The 22,096-nt window shown below is 36.8% G+C and overlaps 1 pseudogene; it reads right to left on the bottom strand.

Moving 5' to 3' along the window:
* Positions 1-2,088: 2,088 nt before the first annotated feature.
* On the bottom strand, positions 2,089-2,330 carry LOC111146183 (annotated as a pseudogene).
* Positions 2,331-22,096: the final 19,766 nt, after the last annotated feature.

The following is a 22,096-nucleotide window of genomic DNA, read 5'->3' as shown; positions in this document are numbered from 1 at the left end:
GGTTAAAGTACAATTTTCAAAAAAATTCAAAACATGACTCTCATATAAATATAAAATGAACACATATCAAAGATCTAATTAATTTATCAATTAACGAAGGAACCAGTAAGATGGAAAGACCAGTTCAAAGGAGATTTTGAGAAACAGAAACACTTAATGACAAAGACAGGCTCACCTTGATCTAATTCTCATCAAGCTCCTCAAAACCTCGAAGCCTTGACCTTGGGCTTTAGTGCTCTTCCTTGTCACACCTGTATCACCCATAGCAACAAGAATTTTGCCAAGTCAGTTTACAAGAAACTGCCACCATCAGTATTTGATCACCCACAAAATCTGATCAAATCCCTTATCTCCCTACCCCTATAATACCTGATCGCCCTAGCCTGTCTGTAGCAGAAACCCTCCCATCCAGTAGTCTGGATACCTCCACAGTAATTTTCTATCCACCAATGCCCCCACCCTGCTCTTTGGCTATAAATCCTCTCTTTTGCATGTATTTAGAACTGAGCCCAATCTCTGACTCCCCTACAGCAAAATGCCGTTACACTAGTCCCTTGAATAAAATCGCCCTTACTATTCTTTAACAAGAGTCAGGATGATTTTTTAAAATAATAGTCAAAGGAATGCTGAAATGGATTTGCTAGGTACAAAACTATGTAATATCCTATAGAGAAATCAAATTATAACATATGGCATCATCTTTTCTCCTAGCTAGAAACACACAAGGTAACATGTAAATGGAAAATAGTAAAAAAATGATGAAGCAGGGGCACCTGGGTGGCTCAGTGGGTTAAGCCTCAGGTCATGATCTCAGGGTTCTGGGATCGAGTCCCACATCGGGCTCTCTACTCAGCAGGGAGCCTGTTCCTCCTTTCTCTCTCTCTCTCTCTCTCTCTGCCTCTCTGCCTACTTGTGATCTCTCTGTCAAATAAATAAATAAAATCTTTAAAAAAACGATGAAGCAGTAAACAGTTAAGTCAATACAGGTGTATTCTCCTTTAAAATTAAATTAAATTCTCAGACGGATCTGTTAATCAATGACATTGACAAGTTATTCAGTCATCTTCTGCTTTATTTACAAGTTTTGGATGCTTTTTCTTAACAAAAGATGTTAACTTTATGGAACATAAAGTTGAGCTAGATGAGGTTATTAGCAAACCTATATGCTACCCTCCAAAGCTTTCACTTATTGAAATCAAAATGAAGGTAAAACCCTACAGAAGCAAATCATAGTAAAATATCCATTGGTATTTCATTAAAAATAAAGAAATGACTTTCTATGGCTTAGGATTCCTTGTGCTTTTCTACTTCTCTGTCCCAGGTCAGAATGGGCAGTGTAAATGAAGGTCATGAGATTTTTCATCTCCTAAATAATTTTAATGAGTTCCTTTTATATATACTTTCATAGACAACTTAATTATCAGGGCATACAGACTTTTTTCCACCTATGCTCTTGCTGCAACTTTCCTCACACATGGAAAACTAAATTTTTAAACAATTTATTTCAGTAAATGCAGACTTTAAAACTACCATTTGCTTCTAGGAAGAGTTTTAAGGTTCCTTTTAAAAACTGAGACTGTCCTTGAAAGTTTCCAAATATTTTCCCCTTTGGAGCCTTTTTGAACACTTTTTAACATTATATGATAAATTAGTTTATAAATAACAGGATTGTTCCTCAAAAGGAAATGTAATAAAATTCAGGAAAATGTAAATAACAGAATGTACAAAGGTGAAAAACAAGAAAACATATAGCTACAAGAATTACTTAACCATATGTCAAGAACAGAGATGGGTCCATTACATACCTTAATAGCTTGTCTTCATACCAATTCTACATCCTGTGGCTCCATGAAGCAAAAAAGAGTAAACCCAAGCTCACTGCTAAAATGTATGAGGATGTGAATTTCTATCCATCACTTTTCACTGCACCAGGCTGCCTTCCTAAGAAATGATATATTCTACATTTTTTCATGGTCACATATCTGACTTTATCATGAGAAGTGGGTAGAACACTTCCAACAATAGTAAACGAATTAATTTATGGAAGCAGGGATTCAGTGAAGCCCCCTGGATGGACCCCTTGAGAGTTCATTCGTAGATGCCAACCCAGAGCAGCAGGAAGAAGACTCCAAAGCCCAGAAAAAGGAGGCCACCAAGGAGATGAGGAGCTCTTTATAGACATCCCAAGTGCACTTGGTGGAGGTAACCTCATAAATGAAGAACCAAGAGATGAAGAACATGCCAACGGCCAACAGTGCCATGGTCGCATGGGGGAAGACAGCCAGGTTCACTGGGCTGGTGGTATATCTCTTCATGGCCTCTAGCTCCATTTTGTCAGGCACAAGGTTATCCTCCACTCCACAACTGGAATAACACATCGGCAGGATATAGTCTACATTTTTATAGCTATAAATTATACTGTCACTAAAACAAAACATCCAGTCAGTTTATGAATATCATCCATCGATTCTCAAGGGTAATACCTTCTCTTCCTTGTTGATTCTGCACATAATTTCTTCATGAAAATAAAATGAAAATATGATACTCTATTCCATCAACATTAAAAAAGAAAACACCACAATTTTCCATATCTTTTTTTAAAAGATAGAATGCTTCACAAATTTGCATGTCATCCTTGTACAGGGGCTAAATTAATAATCTTCTCTCTAGTATTCAAATTTTAGTATATGTGCTATCGAAGCAAGCACCATGTCTTCTTTGATTTTTTTACAAATACTTCATTAAAAATGTGAATGTAACAAAATAACAAACTTAAAATACTCCCTTGCAAAAAAGGAAGCTCTTTGTTTCTTCCAAAATTTTGATGTCAAATCTAAAATGTTTTGCTTTCCCACAAAAGCATGCTTTTTCTCAGTTTTCACCTGCTGTGAGAATTATTCCTACATTATAATTAGTTCAGATAAATGAATGGCAAGATTGCTCTTCAGATTTTACTTTTTAAAGCTCATTTACATGATGGTCTATGATGACATGGTTATTAACAGTTTTTGGGCAATTAATTAAGGTAGTTGGTAGAGTTGTTAGCACAAAATGAAACTAAGAGGTTGTTTTAGTAAATCCTTCTGCTCAGGAGACATGATAGTAGCCATTAATCCACACTAACTAAATGAATAGTGCTGTTCCTCCTCTCATTCTACTTTCTTTGGTAGGCACTATATTATTTAACAGATTTTTTTTAAAAATTCTGAAGTGTGACATTTTGGTATCCTTCAACTACTGTCACATCCTTCTTCCCTTTTCTCTCCAAGCTATGAAGCATTGCGTACGCACAGGCTATTTTCTCTTTCTCAAGGAGCTCTTTCTTTCATATCATTAGAGGCTCTATCAGACAGAAGCGTATCACAATTAAAAACTCCAGTGATAGTTTATGAGAATAAAGACATGCCTTTCTGGGGCTTGGGATTTCTCCACTTCCTTATACATTCTCCTCCTCTTTTCCAGATATTCATCTAGGAATATCAGTTCTTACTTCCTTCCTGGGACTCAGCCTACAGCTGTTAGGTGGGACCTAGGCTAACGTTCTGTGTAATGTGTGTAAATGAAAGTGACATATGGACTTTCCGGCTGAGCCAGTAAAAGCCTGTGCTCTGTTTTCCACTCTGTCCCTTCCCCTTTCTGCCACAACAGTCCTGGAAAAGCCCTAAGCCTGCTGAGGTGCCACAACAGTCCTGGAAAAGCCCTAAGCCTGCTGAGGTACCACAACGTGGACAGTTGTTCCAAAGTGTTACCTAGACTCACAGAGGGCTTTGCTTTAGTGAGAAATAAATTTTGCTGCATTAAGCCACTAAAATTGTTTAACATGATAGCACAATTTAGTTTATGCACCTTGAAAATAACTTGAAGCAAGAAATCCTGAAATTGACTGGTGCCTTCTTGGCTTATTTATTCAGGAGCTCCTTACTCGTTTATGTTTCTAATTCGCAACACTGTGCAGTGTGCCCTCAAAGACTTACCGCAAAATCAGATAAATGGCTACACATTTTTTTCAGCTCTATTGGGGACTAATTGACAACATTGTAAGATATTTGAAGCATGCACTTCAAATTTTAACCAAAATTTAGAGATAGCAAATTTAGAGTACAGGTAGACATATTATTTTAAAACCAGGCTACAGTTTTCCCCCGCTGTATCAATAGAGCAGAGGGAAATTCTTTTAAAGAAAGAAGAGCTTTTATTTGAAAATCAACAACTTCATGGGCCTTTTTTGGGTTTTTTTTTGCTTTTCTTTTTGTTTTAATGAAAGGCAGGTTCCCACCCCCCAGACCCTCTCTGATACACACAAACACACACACAGACAACATTTGGATAGAAGATGTCTAAATTACTTTACTTAAAAAGTAATTAGTCCTTCAATAGGACCCTGGATTTGGGGGAGCAGGGTTTGGAGGCGGGGAGTTTAGTATGTGAGGCAGACATAAGTTGAATTAGAAGACTGCACGAGAAAGTCTGCGTGGGGAAGGGACGAGGGACATTAGAATGGTTGGTTCTTCAGCACACACTCTGTTGACGTTGTTGCCCTATTCCGTACCAGACTGTGATCCCCCTGGTAGTCCACAGATTTCAGGATACCATATGTATTAAAACATTGGATATAGCTTTTACAAACCTAGTTCCCGTTGAATGTTTTCCATGACTCACATGCTCCTGTCGGTAGTGGACCGCTAACTGCTTGTGCCTTGCAGGCTCTGTCTTCTGGGAGCTGTGCAAGCTGGAGAACCCTCGCCGAGGTTCTCCACAGCATGTGAATGCTAAGCAGAGAGGAACTGAAGACTACAGCCACTCTGAACCTCTTAACCTTCCCATTCCACCTCTCCAGAGGGTTAAGAATGAATAATGTTTAATTAATTAATTACTCAATCAGTGAGCCTTCGAACAATCAGTTCTGACTAATTTTTTCCACTAAAAAAAGAAAAAAGAAAGAAAGAAGGAAGGACAAGGGAAAGAAAAAGAAAGAAAGAAAGAAACCCGTCACCACTGCAGGTTAATCAATGCGGTGCCGGGAAATTCTAAGAACCAAGAAAGGGGAAAATGGGCTTAAACCAGATTTTCTTTCCTCTGGGAAAATGATTATGAATGAATTCCCCCTTGCCCTCTCTAAGTCTATGCGTCATATGATTACAGGAACTCAGGAAGGTCAGAATTATACCGCTAATACTGAATTGCACGCCCTCTGTCACATATAGGAGAGTAACCTGCCATGTATCTTTAATTCTCTTTTAAAATCTTCAATGGACTTTTGTCAGAGGCCACACAGGAAAAAAAGGGACAGAAAGAAAGAAAGAAAGAACGAAAGAAAGAAAGAAAGAAAAAGAAAGAAAGGAAGGAAGGAAGGAAGGAAGGAAGGAAGAAAGAAAGAAAAAGAAAGAAAGAAAGAAAGAAAGAAAGAAAGAAAGAAAGAAAGAAAAAGAAAACCTTAGAAAGAACATAGTGTGGTTAGAAATTTTTGTCTTGGGTAGGACATAACAAGTAGCATTCAGTATAAGTCAGCCAAACCTTTTTGACCTAATACTGCATTTCAAGGTTTCTTCCAAGAGAGTTGAGGTTTGGACAGTTCAGCTGCATCCTGGTAATCCCCTGTACTGACATTGGCTGAGCAACATAAACAGCCACTTATTTTAATATTTAAGAGACTCTGCAAATATCTTCAATTCACAGCTGACCTGTGACATTTCATAAAATCAACTACACTTTGAAAATATTTCATACTAGCATTCATTTTCAGCTTCATAATCTTCAAGTATTAATAGTAAATAAAAACAACAATAATGCTTCGTGACAGAATAATCTGTACAATAAGAATCCTTTCTTTTACAATAAAATTCTTATTTAGATAGATAGAAAAAAATATGCCTTACATAATATGACATTACCCCCTCTCAAACCAGATCAGTTTCTAAAATCCCTCTCTTTTTATACTTATTTCTATTCAAGTATACGTGCAAACATTTCCCTGCATTTAGTTTACATGAAAATTATTTTAAATCATGAATTATTGACACAATATACTTGTACTTTATGTGAGATGTTTTCACTAGAGAAAAAATATTTATGGTTATAGTATGCAAAAATTGAATTTTTTTCAATTCCCAGTCACGTTTTACTCTTCTGAATTTCATCACTTTAATATTTGGCATTTCTGTGGCCTAAAAAGACTAGAATCATTTAAGATTTAATGAAGAGCTATTTACCTCTTAAATCTTCTTCCCCTGAGTAATGAAATAATTACCCTCCCATAATCATGGAAACGTGAAACTTGAATCTCAAATTGAGCTGTTGTGAGAAGGGTTAGTGATGCTGCATAGGTGATCACCATGGTAACATTTGGAAATGGCACTGATGTCAAGCCAAGAGCGTGGTGTTTCTATTCCCACAAGAGCCGGGCCAGGGACTGGAGATGAACTCTTGCATGGTCTCAGGAAAATGACTGAAAGCTAACATTTGCTGGGTCTCCCACCGGAGTATACACATCACCATTTCATATCATTCTCAGAGGAAGATGATTTTAAAATACAACAACAACGTATTCTCAATAGTTTTAATTAAAATTGCTTTATAACATTATATCATTATGGGGTGTGTGTGTGTGTGTGTGTGTGTGTGTGTGTGTGAACTTGCTGTACATTCAAATGAAGCTTAGCCCTAAGGAAAAACATGATGATGCTAGGAAGGGAATCCACTAAAGCTTTATTCACATAATGGAGATAATTAAATAATTAGACATTCTTTAAAATATCAGATCAAGTTAACTCATTTTTAGCAGCATGGATTAAGAAGGTGATTTTATAAATCCTAAGGAGAATGTGATTGACTTGGTATTGAAGAGGAATAATTAGTGTCATGTCGACCCTGACGTGTGTATGTGTGTGTATGTGTTTGTGGGTCTAAAACACATACTATTTTAATTTCAGGGAATACAGGAAATACCAAATTGTACCGAATATAGAAAAGATAAGCCAACATAAATTAAACACTAATATAAAATATGTATATGAAATTTAACATCAGGGGAGCCTGGGTGGCTCAGTCAGTTAAGCATCCAACTCTTGAGTTCAGCTCAGTTCATGACCTCAGGGTCCTGGGATCAAGCCCAGCATGGGGTTTGGCCCTCATTGGGGAGTCTGCTGAAGGATTCTCTCTCTCTCCCTCTGCCCCTCCCCCTGCTTGCATGCTCCCTCTCTCTCAAGTAAATAAATAAATCTAAAAATATTTTAGCACCATAATTTTCAAGTATATATAGTAACTTAAATCAGGATTACTTAAAGTTCTTCCAAGAGAAAGAGCTCATACAGTAAGTACATAATTACTATTTGTAATTAGCATACTAAATATTTGTATGCAACTCTGTGCTGGTAAAGTGCTTCAAAACAGTTTGTTCACCTAAGTAAATAAACATTGCCCTTATAATCTTGCCTATGCTTTATTTAACAGTATTAAATAAATATTTTAAAAATGTGTAATAACATATTTATAATATAATAACATGTAAATATATAACAATTTACAACAAATACAATAACAGATATTTACTAGAGCCAGTGAAAAGGCAAACTTCAGCTCATTTCACTAATTCATTTATTCATTCAATCAACAAATCATCATTAAGTACCGGCTATCAAGCACTATGCTAAGTGTTGCAGAGTTTTTAAAAAAATGAAAATTAGCACAGTTTTCTTGGAGTATAAGGTCCACCGGTGAAATATTTACTCAAATAAATGTAAAAATCACAATTGTAGCAAGTTTTTATCAAAGAAAGTTACATGGTGGTCCATAAACAACTTCAGGAGAGATATGACTCATGAGAAGAGATCAGAACAAACTTCCCTAAGGCAGTGAAGCTGAAATACAAGGGAAACCTAGGATCTGCCATTACTCTCCATACTCTAAAGAAAAAATCTCTGACCCCTATGATCATGATAGTAGCTTACATATCTTTTTACTAATGAATTTGAACATTTTCCTATAGGTTTTTTGAATGAGTTAAATGTCATAAATTATTTTGTTATTTTTCTAATCATGTACTTTCCTCTTCATCTATCCGGGCCAAAACTTCTTTTGCAGACTCGGTAGAAACGTGTAAAGAACGCTACCTAGCAAAATTCTATGCTTGTTGATTATTCCACAAATATTTGTTCTTTATCTACGGTTATGGGTTGGATTGTGTATCTCAGAATGTGACCTTATTAGGAAACTGGGCCGTTGCAAGTACACTTCGTGAAGAAATCATGCTTGTGTGCAATACGACCTGTGTCCTTGTAAGAAGACAGCCGTGTAAAGACAAAACAACACATAAGGAGAACGTAGTGTGATGAGGCGGCGGAGTTTGGAGTGAGGCAGCTGCAAACCAGGGAATGCCAAAGCAGCTGGAAGGTGGGAAGAGGCGAGGAAGGGTTTGCTAGCAGTGCTCCGAGGGAGTTCAGTGCGGCCAATACCTTGATTTGGGACTTCTCTTCTCCGGAACTATGAAGCAATACATCTCTGTTGTTTTAAGACACATCAGTTTGTGTACTTCATTACAGCAACCCTAAAGAACTAGAAGCACCAGGCACTGCTCTTGGCACTCGTTATATTGACTGACATGACAAGAATTGCGAGGACATAAAATGTATGATCTTGTCTTACAAGAGCTTCCAATAGAAATAGACTTATTTACTTGAGGATAATAAGGAACATATTAATTTTTGATGAATATGTGTTAGAAATTGCAAATAGTTCTATAATATAACAGATTAAGAAAACACATTGGAGATACTTGAATTTAAAGGGAGTATAGGGCCTCTGTGGGGCACACATCTTCAAGTCTGTTCATGTAAACGAGGACTCCAATGATGTCCCATGTAGAAATTGAGCTCCCTCATGAGAAATGAATAGAACTAAAGCAGAATTTCTGACCACATCAACTCCATGAAAATATCATGCACAATTAAAGGAGCCCATACACTCATAGATAGAGATTTAGTCAATCACAAATCCCCCAGCTTCTGGAGATTGAGGTCAAACACTTTAGGTTGTATGAATAATGGTGTAGTAATTTAATTGCCAATTCCATTTTAACATACATTAAAATAATACACTATAATGGAGATGGTATGGGAGTAGACATAATAAAATGCAATAATTTATAATGTAAATAAAGACAGTGAGTGGCATACGCAGTGGGCCAAATTCTGCTATTGGAGGAACACACAAGGGTCCTATTAACTTTAGAATTAGCTGTATTCACTCATGAATAAGATGATTCTCAAAAGAAGTCTTTTTTTCTGAATGAACCCTCTGATGGAGATTTATATTTTTTTCATATAAAGCATATGAAATTTATATTTCATACACACACACACACACACACACACACACACACACACAGAGTCTTCTAGTAATGCCTGAAATCAGTGAGTTAGTTTATATCCATTAGCTTTACTTTTTCATTGGCTTTTGTAATGGATTGCAAAAAATAACCACAAATCCCTTCTCTCTCTCCCTATGCATGCCCTTTGCAATATGGCGTTACAGATTTTCCCATCAAGAAGTGAACCTTTTTCTCCACCTCTTGCATCTGAGCTTGGCTTTATAACTTGCTCTGGTCAATGAACTGTTACAGACACATGAATAGTGTTTGCTTTTGGAGGTTGCCTTTTTTGCTGTTAGGAAACCTTATGCCTCCATGTGAGCAAGCCTAAGCTAGGCCAGCCTCCTGAAGGATGGAAGACCATGTGGAGAGAAAATTCCCAGCATCATAGTTATTCCAGTTGAGGTCCTAGATCATCCAGTCCCAATCCACTCAGCTGGGATCCAAAAAATGCCAAGACAACCCACAATAACATGAGAAATATTTACTGTTTTAGCAGCTTAGTATTGGGATAGTTGGTGATACAGTAAAAGGTAACCTATACAGATCTAAAAATCGCTAGTTGCGATACTATCAGAACACCTACTTGTGTCTATTCTAAGCACTTTGTAGGTATTAACCCATTTAATACAACAACTCTATGAGGTAGAGTTAGGTTATTATCATCACCCCATTTTGCAGATGAGGAGCGTGAGACTGAACAGGTAGTATGTGGAGGAGCCAAGAGGCAAATCCAAACAGTTTTGTCTCAGAGTGTATCTTGTTACCTACCTTTAATAGACAGGTTATCTAGCAATTAACAAAACAGGAAGTACAAGTTTCTAATGAAATTCTGGAACAGTTGCCTTCACGAGCAACCAAATAAATGTACAATGAAATAAGATACTCTTTCATTTTAATACTTGGCATAGTTATTCCATAATAATAATGTCTAGAGTTTGAAAGTCTTCCTTGAAAAATGAATTACCACACACTATCCTTGGGAAACTATTTCATGTAATAATTCGCTTCTGGTGATATTCATATCTTGGAAATAACTGAGATACAAGAAGGCTCATTAAAATACCATTCAGCATAGAAAAATTGGAAATAAACTAAATTTCCAACAATGGGTGACTTAATAAGTAATTCTTCATACATAAATATAATGCAATTATTAAAATGTTGGAAGTGCCATGCTTTTAGTAATGGGGGAAAATCTTATGGGATAATGATAAGTCGAAAAAGCGGACTGCAACATTGTGTATTTATTAGGTTTAAACCATGAAAAATATACAGAGAAGAAAGGCAGAAAGGATGTTAAAATATTAACAGGATTTACCTCTACATGTAAGATTAGAGATGACTTTTTAAAAACCTGATAAAACACTTTAAAAACACTTCCTGATATGAGGAAGTAGAGATGCAACGTGGGGGGTTTAGGGGGTAGGAAAAGAATAAATGATACAAGATGGGATCAGGAGGGAGACAAACCATAAGAGACTTTTTTTTTTAAGTTATTTATTTATTTATTTGACAGAGATCACAAGTGGGCAGAGAGAAGAGGAAGCAGGCTCCCCACTGAGCAGAGAGCCCGATGTGGGGCTCGATCCCAGGACCCCGAGACCACGACCTGAGCCAAAGGTAGGGGCTTTAACCCATTGAGCCACCCAGGCACCCCACCATAAGAGACTCTTAATGTCAAACTGAGGGTGGCTGGGGGGAGAGGGGTAGGGAGAGGGTGGTGGGGTTATGGACATTGGGGAGGGTATGTGCTATGGTGAGTGCTATGAAGTGTGTAAACCTGGCAATTCACAGACCTGTACCCCTGGGGCTAATAATACATTATATGTTTATTTAAAAATTTAAAAATTAAAAAAAACCTTGATTCTATTTTATTGTTATTTCTCCATAAATATGGAGATCCTTTTGCTTCTTTTCTAGTATAAAGCTCTGGCGTTCCAGAAGGCATTAGAACTTTCCTCTCTAATGGAGTAAGATGGAGACCAAGGAAGAGGCTATGGTATCTCCTTCCTGACCCAGGAGAGTTCTGCTGTGACCTTGGCCAGGTAACTTGACTAAGCCCTGACCTGATTGGAACAGTAAAATGCAAACCCAGAACACACCCGTTTCTCTCCAACTTGCTACTTTGCCTACAGATGCAAAACAGATGCCTCAGCCTCCTTGTCCTGGGTCTCAGAGAGCCTAGGACTCCAAGCTCTGTCACAGGGAGAAGCAGTCCCTAATCCTCTGAATTGCATTCCTTATGCCAGATGTTCCCAGCAATATGGTAATGAATAAATGAATTAATGCTTCAAAAAGGAGGGAGCCCATTTTGAGATGTAAAGCATGTTATGAAGTCATCTATTGCCTATGATCGCTCTAGCTGGAGGCTGTAAAACTGAGAACTGAGCATCTTGAACTCCCTTAGCCCAGGAATGAAGTGCTCCGAATGCTCTGCAAGCTGTAATCGGGGTCAAGCTGCTGAGATTTTTTGCCACCTTAACCCTATAACCATCTGACTAATTTCACTAATTATCAACTCATTCTCTAGAACTCAGGAGTGCTTTGAAACGTCTTTCCTATTTAAAGAAGCACTTCTTCCTCTGGGCAACAGCTGTGGTGACTTTCCAGCCCTGGGGCTACTCACAATTAGAACCCACAACTCTACACCCTTGAGGAACATTTAAGCAGTCTCATGACTTATCTTCCACAGAACCACAGCAAGGCCCGCCAGAGCCTGTCATCGAAGGCCCAGCTAGCAATTAGGTCTGGTACGCACCTTGCACCCCAGATGTGGAAGGTATCCCAAGACCAGCTCATTACTGGCCTCTCGTCATTCCTGCTTTCCCTGGATATTACAAGCCAGGCAGGCTTGAGGCCTCTGGTCAGCCAGCAGCTTCTCTATACTGGGATTTGAGGACAAAGTTCCTGCTGGGCACGAAGGAACTGGAGCCAGGGAACTTACCGGAGTGGAACAAGGGAAGAACTGGTACATCAACTCTAAGTCAGTTCAGCCAACTTCGTTCAGATTCTAGAAAGAGGGGATATGTTGGGTAAGGCTCTAGCTATAAACTCGGGAGGTTATCAGGGGCATGCTCACTAACTAGAGTCATCCTCAGGAGGAGATGCTCAAGGTCACATTACTAAGGGCTGCACAGGTCTCTAACTTCCAGGGACTCTGGTGCCTTTGGAGGGCTTAAACTCCTTGAAGGAGAAGCTCCAGAGCAGAGGTGGTCTCCACAAGTACAGCTGCTCTGCCTTTCCTTCAGCCCTGAGAGTGACAGACAAACAGCGCCTACTGCCAACATCATTCTGGTTCCTGAAGTCATTGCCTTGAAGAGCCAGGCCATCCTCTATGCAGAGAGGAGCCCTTGTCACCCTCCTCTGCTACATCTCCTTGTCTTGGTACTCTTCTAGAATACACAGTTAATTTTATAATAGATCATCTTAAATGCATTTTCTCAATAGAATATAAGCTCTCCCAGGAGAATGTGATCTCTCTTGCTTTAATATGAACTATAGGAGAATAAAGATTTTATCTGTTTTATTTATTATCATATCCTCAATGCCTAGAACAGTAGGTGGTATACAAGAGTACCCACTAAATATTTACGAAATGAATTAAAAGAAACTATTTTCAAAAAGAAGTTACTGGAGTGATAGCAACAGATAGGCCACATATTTACTTTAAAAATGTAGATACAGGAATTTAATAAAATTATAGAAATGTATTCTGAGTGACAATTACAGTGGCCCTGTGCAGTAAGTCAAACATTCATTATACAATTAGGAGGTTAGCACATAAATAAAATAAGCAACATGTTTAAGCAAAAATTTAGGATGATATTCAATAATGGCTAATGGAATGCACAACTTAATTATTTAAAAATTGCAGAATGGTATGATATTCGAAGATTTTATTAAGTCTGGGAACACCTGTGGTTGTGGAGAGAAGATGTGCTTCTTCTCCCTAGGTATCAAAGTAGCAAGGATGGATGGGTGATACCCTTTGGGTGAGTGTCTCTTTGGTCACCAAGCTGTTCTCCTCTTGGCTCTCACTGTCAGGCGGCAGGACAAAGTTAACACTGGGTATGCATCTCCACTAGGATTGTCAGAAATACCTTGTGGCATCATAAACCATCATCTGGTAGAACATCTGGTACTGTTTGCAGCCTAAGAAATATACAGATGTGGTGGCCAGCAACTCACATGGCAATTGCTTCAATTATTTAACCACATATGGATAGAGTGCCTCATGCTGGTTTTTGGAATGCATTACTGGAACACCTATGTGCATATAAAGAGAGTCGATTCGTGCACACTGTGGTAACCACTGGAGCATATCACTCTTAGTCACAGAGGAGAAGATATTATCATGTGTTATACCATCTGATTAGTAGTACATGTCAATTACATTGGTGTTTTGCCTGAAAGTCAGGAGGAAGTGTTGTGCTTGCTGTGGAGTGGCAGACATATTTTCCCTTGGGTGACCACAGGAAAAGTGCCAAGAAGTGCATTTTGATTAGTATGCTATATTCATGGACTTGCTATCCAAGGCTTTCATTTTTTTTTTTAAGTGAATCGGTATGAAGGAACCTTGCAAAAACCTAGACTTTTTAGGAAGTTCATTTGCTGATTCCATGAGGGGTGATGACAGGTGTTGGAATAGGTAAAATCACACTTGATTTTTTTGTATTAAAAAAAATCGCAGGTGAGTACTAATATGACTATCCTTGGCAGTGTTCATCTTTAAAGATTTTATTTCTACTTTAACCTTTAATTTAGGACAAAGATGAGGACATTCAATCTGAAGAGACTGACAGTGGAGAAAAAGAGAATTGAGGGCAATTAATAATATGGAAACGAATGACTGTCAACTTACTCCCCACTGAGTAAAAATGCTAAGTTAGTTTGCCAAAAGCAAACTTTCTTTCACTCTTTCTAAAATGATAGGTTGAAATCAGTAGTCCATTCATCAACAAACATTTGTTAAATAAGCATTACAAGCAAAATACTGGATTCCAAAATGAAGAAAACACAAAGAGCATAAAATTGTGTGGGAGGTAAGGAGAAAATATGTTTGCTTTGAGAGCTACAGTAAAAGCCCACATATCCCACAAAATTTAGCCCTGTGGTCACTTGGTTATTTGAAACTTCATTAAATATATCTTTAATATTTTACTTCAATTAAAAAGTCATAGACAGGGGCACCTGGGTGGCTCAGTCAGTTGTCTGCCTTCAGCTCAGGTCATTTTCCCAGGATCCTAGGATTGAACCCCAAATCAGGTTCTCAACTCAGTGGGAGTCTGCTTCTCTTTCTGCCTCTCTCCCTGCTCAGGCTTGTGTGTATACTCTCTCCCTCCCTCCAATAAATAAATAAAATCTTTTTTTTTAAAAGTCATAGATATACCTTTATTCACATTGGGCCAGACTGCCAATTTGGTAGAATAGTCTTAAAGAAAATCAAGAATCAGACAGAGTAGAACAGTGTTTCTTGTGGAATCTTTGTCCGTAACATGGGATAATTCAAAAATATCTCCAGTCTTTCTATAAAAGCTCTAGAATATAATCAATACTGAAACAGACGTGTATCAAGCTTTGTCAAACAGCTACGAGATACAGTGTTGTATCTTCCAAACACTGGAAATATTGGCATTTTCAGAGATACTGCCCATTCAAAAGCAAGTAACAAATTACAAGGTAATTTTACACTGGTAGAGCACTGTTTCTTTTTAGAGAACAAAATATAACATATCTGTTTGGGCAGGTAAGTCGCATAATTGGAGAATATTCTCAAATCACAGAAAGAAATTTGGCTACCAACTGAACAATTCAATGTATATTTACTGGACTGTGAGTCTTCCTCACCATACTGGGATCTTAACAGTCAAGATTTTGTTTTCTTCATATATGTATGTGTGTGTGTGTGTGTGTGTGTGTATAATTTCTAGCACATAGGATAATGCCATGCAGTCAGGATAAAATGATAAAATGATATGCCTTTATTCTGGTGATCAGAATAAAGACCCTCAGATAAAATGTTGGGATGAATGTACTAAAGAACTTTACCAGGATGTCGGAGCATAGTTGTCCCTCGTGCATTTAATATATGCCATTACCTAATCCTGATTTTAATGAAGGTCACCAGAGATATTTGTTACAGGACCATAAATAGTTTATTGACTTGAATAAGTTTCCAAGAAGAAATTAAACAGGTATAAATCAATAGCAAAGTTCTCTTTATGACATCTGTGGAGTTTGGTGGTTCTCTGACCAAAATATTTTTACATTTAAAGAGTCTCATTGATAAGATGTTCTACCAAAACTTTTAAGACAAATAAGGCATAGCTATTTGGTTTACCGATAAATCATTACCATCTTCCCTTCAGTATTTTGGTGACATGTTTCTCAATTGTTTTTTAAGTTTTCCTCACTCCTGATTTGCTTTCTTTAATTCATATAAATGAGATTATCAATACTGGTGGCTTATGTTACAGAAGTGGCCTGTCTCTATTCAGTTTAAGAGCTCTCAGTTTTGGGGAAGTGGTTTGATAGTGGTGAGATTTTTAGATACCTTTCCTGGTGTGGTATCAGAGTACGATTTCATCTTAATGGAGACCACTGCCTAAATCTTCCGGTTACCCAATTAAGCAATTTGGTCATCTGAACAGGGACTATTTTGTTTCATACATGCATCTGAAAAATACTCAACATTTTCACCTTCAACTCAGCTGGTCATTTTCTCTTCATGAACTTAACCATGTTAGATAAACAGAGCTGCTAGATATAGAATAATCCTTAATTAACATACCCTGTTTTATCACTCAAATTAACATACCCTGTTTTATCACTCAAGGGGTAGTCAGAAAAACAGAAATGACTCCAAATCTTATAAAGAAGTACTTTAACATGAAGAATTGTTAATGTAGGCCAAAAAGCAACCTAGAGATTATCAGTAGCAAAAAGTCACTACAAGTCCTAAGGCTGGAGGACGAGAGGAAGAAATGGTGTTAGCAGAATCCAGAAGCAGACCAATGAATGACTGCTAGGGCTGGGCATGGGAGGATCTCCCTGCTACATAGACAAAACCAGGGAGATAGAAGCTTTTCAATAGGATCTACAGACCCAGATAGAAATTAGTCATCAAAGGAACTTCCAAACGAAGGAGAAAGAGGGGAAGAAATATCTTGACTTCTCTCACCCTCCCATGGTCAAGACTATTTTGTAAGTCATGGAGCTTCAGAAGGAGTAAGGAGCCTCGGAAACGAATTTCAGTGTGGTAAAGAAACGAAAGAAAGGGCAGGTAGGAGTTGAAGTTAAATAAACTGGCATAATGTTAGTGGTTTCCAAATAAGATGCAGTCCAAAGTGTGTACAAGATAATTCATTGGCTTGCAGGAAGAAAATCTGAGACGTTCTCTTATTATTCATTTTTGTCTAAGATAAGAAAGAAATGAACTTTGTTATTATTTAATATTTGTATTGACCCTGACATTGTCCCTTAGTTTCCATGTCAGAAGGACATGTGTCCTTTATACAATGTGATAAATGAGTGTGAGGCAAAGAGAATAGCGAGGGTAGGTTGGCATGGGCCTGGAGGCCTTGCTTCTTCATCTGCTTTTAGTATAGTGCAGCATTCTGTGATGGGTTTTGCCTGAACATGTGGATTTATGAGTTGCAGTAAATAATTCTGACAATATTTACTACACATAGTGGATACCGAATTAAAGAGATTGACAATAATAGTCATAATGTGAGTATAGGCAAACAGCAGAACAACTGAAGGCCTACAACAATTTTGTGAGGTCAACCATAATGATTTAATCAGAATGGACAAAAACATTGGCCCCAAACTTCAAAATTATATGAGACTATTTGAAAGATGGGTTCATTTCAATTACTCATAAAAATAAATTTTCCCTAGGTTTATATATTAACTTTCAAATTAACAAATTTTGGCATTATAGAGACAGAAGATACATATTTTATTTTCCAAAAATTTTAATTCCTATTTTGTTAAAATCTTATTTTTAATACATATGTAGATGTGTGTATATATATATGTTTTAGTATTGGCAAATAAGTCCTGGTTGGAATGAGAGATTGTGAACCTATGGTTAATAGTATTTGTGGAAAGGCTTTTTTTTCCCCCTCTTACAATAGAGTTTATTTACCAAGAAGTTTTTTTTTTAAACAGTGCTTAAACTTAATAGCTTATGATGAAATTGAAGGCTAAGATTTGCTTCAAGGCAATTAATTTAAAAGAAAACTCATATTTTAGAAGAAGTTAGAGCGAAAATCTGTTACTATAAAAAAATAATCCAGACCCACCTTTCATAAGGACTTAATTTTCAGATTTACACTCGTATTGTGTCTTCTATCCCACCAATTTTTCTTCTATGTTCATTTAAATGCTCTCACTCTTTTTTATAAGGATTGATGTTAAAGATGGCACTTTATAAGTATTTGTGTACACACTCGGCTCCAAAGTTTAAAATTACTTCCTGTGGACTGTAACTATCAATCTTCAAGCCAAATTAATTAGCAAAGAAGAACATCATTTGTTCTTGGGGCAATGTCAAAAACTGAGAAGAGTCTAAGGTGCTTACTGTGTTTGTTCCCTAAAAAGTTACAGATGTTGGCAGAAGACATGAGACTCCTGGCCTAGAGATAAAGGACTTTATTACTTAAGGTGCAGCACGCAAGCATAAGCTTCATTTTGCATCACTAACCCCTTCCTCCCCAAGTCCTACGAGGACAATGCTGAGTAGTCCAGGGAGAGGCTGCATATTCCCTGTGTCTGCAAGGCTTCTTGGGAAACCCAGGCTTTTACAATAGACTATGAGCAAAACTGCCTGTGCTTTGGCCTAGAGGCAGATACAACCTTTATTATACTGAAGAGCAACAAACTTGCCTTTTGCTCCAGAAAGAAACACTATCTCTATCTTCCAAGGTGATTCACTATACAAACATCCTTGAGAAGGTGGTCCTGGAGAAAAGACATTCACCACTTCTGGTCATACAATGTGAAGAAACATGGGAGACCCATGGAGAATTACCTGTCTCCTAGCACCCAGTTGCCCAGATAGATAAATTCTTAATTTGAGGTGGAAGGTGGAAAGAGGGAGAGCAAAAGTGTTATTAGATTGACTCTTTGAATCTCCTTTTATTCAAAAGATTCTTAAAATGCAAATTTTTAAAATTAAGTATGTATTATTAATTGTATTTAGTGATAGAAGTACATGCACCTAACTTAAGGATAAATACATATATATAAGTACATTTATAACACATGTAACACATATGTATGTGTGTGTGTGTGTGTGTGTATTTTATATATATATAAATATATATATAATATATATATATATATATATTTATATTATTTCCAGATGTGTTATCTGGAAAAAAAGGTCTTTACTTTTTTCTTTTAAAAGATTTTATTGGAGCACCTGGGTGGCTAAGTGGGTTAACCTCTGCCTTTGGCTCAGGTCATGATCTCAGAGTCCTGGGTTCGAGTCTTGCATTGGGCTCTCTGCTCAGCAGGGAGTCTACTTCCCCCTCTCTCTCTACCTGCTGCTCTACCTACTTGTGATCTCTCTCTCTCTTTCTGTCAAATAAATAAATAAAATATTTTTTAAAATTAATTAATTATTTATTTATTTATTTATATATTTGAGAGAGAGAGAGAGAGAGAAACAGAACAAGCAGGGGGAGGGACAGAGGGAGAAGCAGGCTCCCTGCTGAGGAGGGAGCCCAACTTGGCACTTGATCCCAGGACCCCGGGATCATGACCTGAGCTGAAAAGCACCGCTTAAGCAACAGAGTCACCCAAGTGCCCCCCAAAAGAGCTGTACTAACAGAAGTGTAAGGTTAATAAAAGTTTGGAAATAATGGTCATTTTAACCAACTATTGAGTCACAAAACAATTTGGAGGAAAATGGCTAAGGGCTTCATCAATGAGGACAGTAAAAGAAGGAACCTAGGCTTTGGAATTAAGTAGATCTGGGTCCCATTCCCAGTTCTCCACAACAAAGGCAGGCAAACAAATTTCTGTGTGTCTCAGTACTGTAACTTCTGGAAAAAAATGTAATTTTTTAAAAAAGTAAAAGGTATTTGCTACTGCTGTTAAAACAAAGTAAACAATTAGTATTTTTAAAACTACAGTGAAATTGCAATTGTAGACTGAAAATTAAATTATTAGAAAATGATTAGTTGTCATCTTAATTTTACATAACTATTCACTTAATTAAAGTAAAAGAGAATACAGGTCGTATACTCTGTGGTTTCTAAAAGTAGAAAAAGGGAAATTCTGAAAGTGGCAAAGGAAAAATATAAACTTCCTAAAATAGAATAGTAGAAGGAGGATATTTTAGTTAAAAGCATGTTTCATGGCTAAATGTGAATATAATCCAAAAATTTTAATAATTATTTAATGAACTTCCAAGTTATCAAAATTGTAATTTATAAAAGACAGAGCAAAAGTCATAGTTTCCAACTTCACTGCTGGGAAATTTCTTTGAGAAAGAGTCTCCTTCCAAAACATTTTAATTCACATGGCACTTTTTTCCATCCTTAATTTCTAGTTCCTGATTGTCAGTCTCTTATGCCTGATGCTTGTGACATCACAAATCTCTTCCCATGGAGATAGTGGCTTGTGATGTCTTAATTAAATGCACTGAGGTTTGAACATTCCAAGAATAAATGATCATGCTAGAAGCCCATCTAAACACAAGTGAAAATAAAACATATTGTGCATAAATGAATAAATTATAGACAAAAATGAGAGAGAACATGTAAAGAATAGATAGTATCATCACTTTTCTGAAGACTAGTGTTATTGCAACCACATTTATTTTACATTCCATATGACAAGAATAAATGCATTGTATGTTACTGTTTCCTGTGGCTCCCACAAATTCCACTTATATATTCTTAATTTGCTAATGTTTTCAGGACTTGGTTCTGGAAATATCAATTATTTAGATTTCTTCTGAAAAATCAGTACAGGAGTACTTTTCTTTTGCAATAGGAGATATAAAAAGTATTACATGAAAATTTTGTCAATTAATTTCATGAAATTCATCTCTTATCTGTCAGATCATTTTTAAGCTTTGCATTTTTAAGGCAAGTATACCAGTTATAACCAGAAAGATAAACAGTGGTTCCCTCCAGCTAAGTCACCATTATTACATCAGCCAACCTGCCTGATAGACCATTTAGAAAAAACACTGAAAATTTGCAAAACATTCATTTTTACAATATTCCCTTTTGATAATTATAAATAAAATGAGCCTTCTTTAAAATGAGTTATTTGCTAAGGTGTCTTTTTTTTCAAACTTGGGATTCCAAGGAACTTCTGGTCATTCATTTTGCTGCTCTTTTATTAAGCTTCAGTTCTGTGTATCTGTATACAGTATGAAAGGCTCCAGATCTAAAGATAATCAAGATCACATGACTGAAGAATGGGCCAATTGTGTGCAAATCCAGGATCCATCAGCGGAAAGCTAATACCCTCCTTGCTGAAAGCATATAATCATTTTGAAGTATTTTCTTTGTTTTTTTTTTTTGTTTTTTTTTTTTAGAGAATGTCAGAAAAGCAGAGTCTAATTTTATGTGCCTGGGAGTAGCTATCTAAGCTTCAGGCAATACAAACACTGCCATTACTAGGGAGTAAAAGCTCTGCATAATTAACAAACATCATCAGCCTTACAGTTCCTGCAGAATGCGGTAAGTTCCTTGCCTGAAGGCTGCTCTCATCCTAGTAAGTCTGTTTACCCTGTCCAAGATTAGATTAGTTTAATTATTATGAAAAAGACTGCTAAGATCTTACAGCCTAATTATGCAAATGTTTCTAAATGTTCACAAAAGTAATTTATTTATTTGGAGATAAATGAATCTGTTTTGTCATAAAACAGATTGCAGTCCTGGCAATGTACAAGCAGGGTTACGTAGCCTTGGGCAAATCTTTCACCACAAATATCAGTGGGATCCCTAGATTACAACATTTAAAAATACATAAATGTTTTTAGCAGGATTTTATTGTTTTTGTAAATTATAGTAATCCCAGAAAGAACTATCACAGGTTTAATACTCACCAACCTTGTTATGAAAACATGGTTTCTCAGCAGAAACATTTAAAAGATGCTAACAGCTAAAACATTCCTGGTAGACCTATTAAGGTACACCTGTTTTATTATGCTTAGAGCAGATATCTTCACAATCCTGGCTCCCCTCCCCCTTTCCTGTAGTATAATAGTTTAAGTAACTCTTAAAAGAAAATACTGGAAACAGACAGTGGGATATATGTATAGATCATATTACCTGTATTCATCTTACCCATAAAAATAGTATTAAATTTTAAATAACTTAAACCAATGCCTCTGTCTGAAATGACTTCTAAGTCAGCTTTTAAATAGCAAGCAATACTTGGATATGTAATTTAGCTGGAGCTTGAGAACTTGGAAACGTATACTTTAATCCTACTAAGTTTCTGAATCTTATAATTTACAGCATTACCCATATAGTTAATATCCTTAAGTAGTCATGTCTTAAAATAACCCAACTAAGGTCAGTTACCCACAGCTTCAAATTTTGACATCAGAAAAGATTTATAAATTTGCACAAGTTTAAGGATCTTTAGGAAAAAATTATTCAAGGTGTGGGCCAGATGGTTGATAAGGGAATTTAGTGGGTATATGTTGTTCTTGATTACCTGGCATTATTCCTTCTTCTGGAAATACAGTCCATT

This window comes from Enhydra lutris, unplaced genomic scaffold, assembly GCF_002288905.1.
Source record: "Enhydra lutris kenyoni isolate GAN:26980312 unplaced genomic scaffold, ASM228890v2 scaffoldscaffold2, whole genome shotgun sequence".
NCBI lineage: Eukaryota > Metazoa > Chordata > Mammalia > Carnivora > Mustelidae > Enhydra > Enhydra lutris.
Note: the sequence above shows the minus strand (reverse complement) of the source record. Positions and strands in the feature narration are given on the sequence as shown.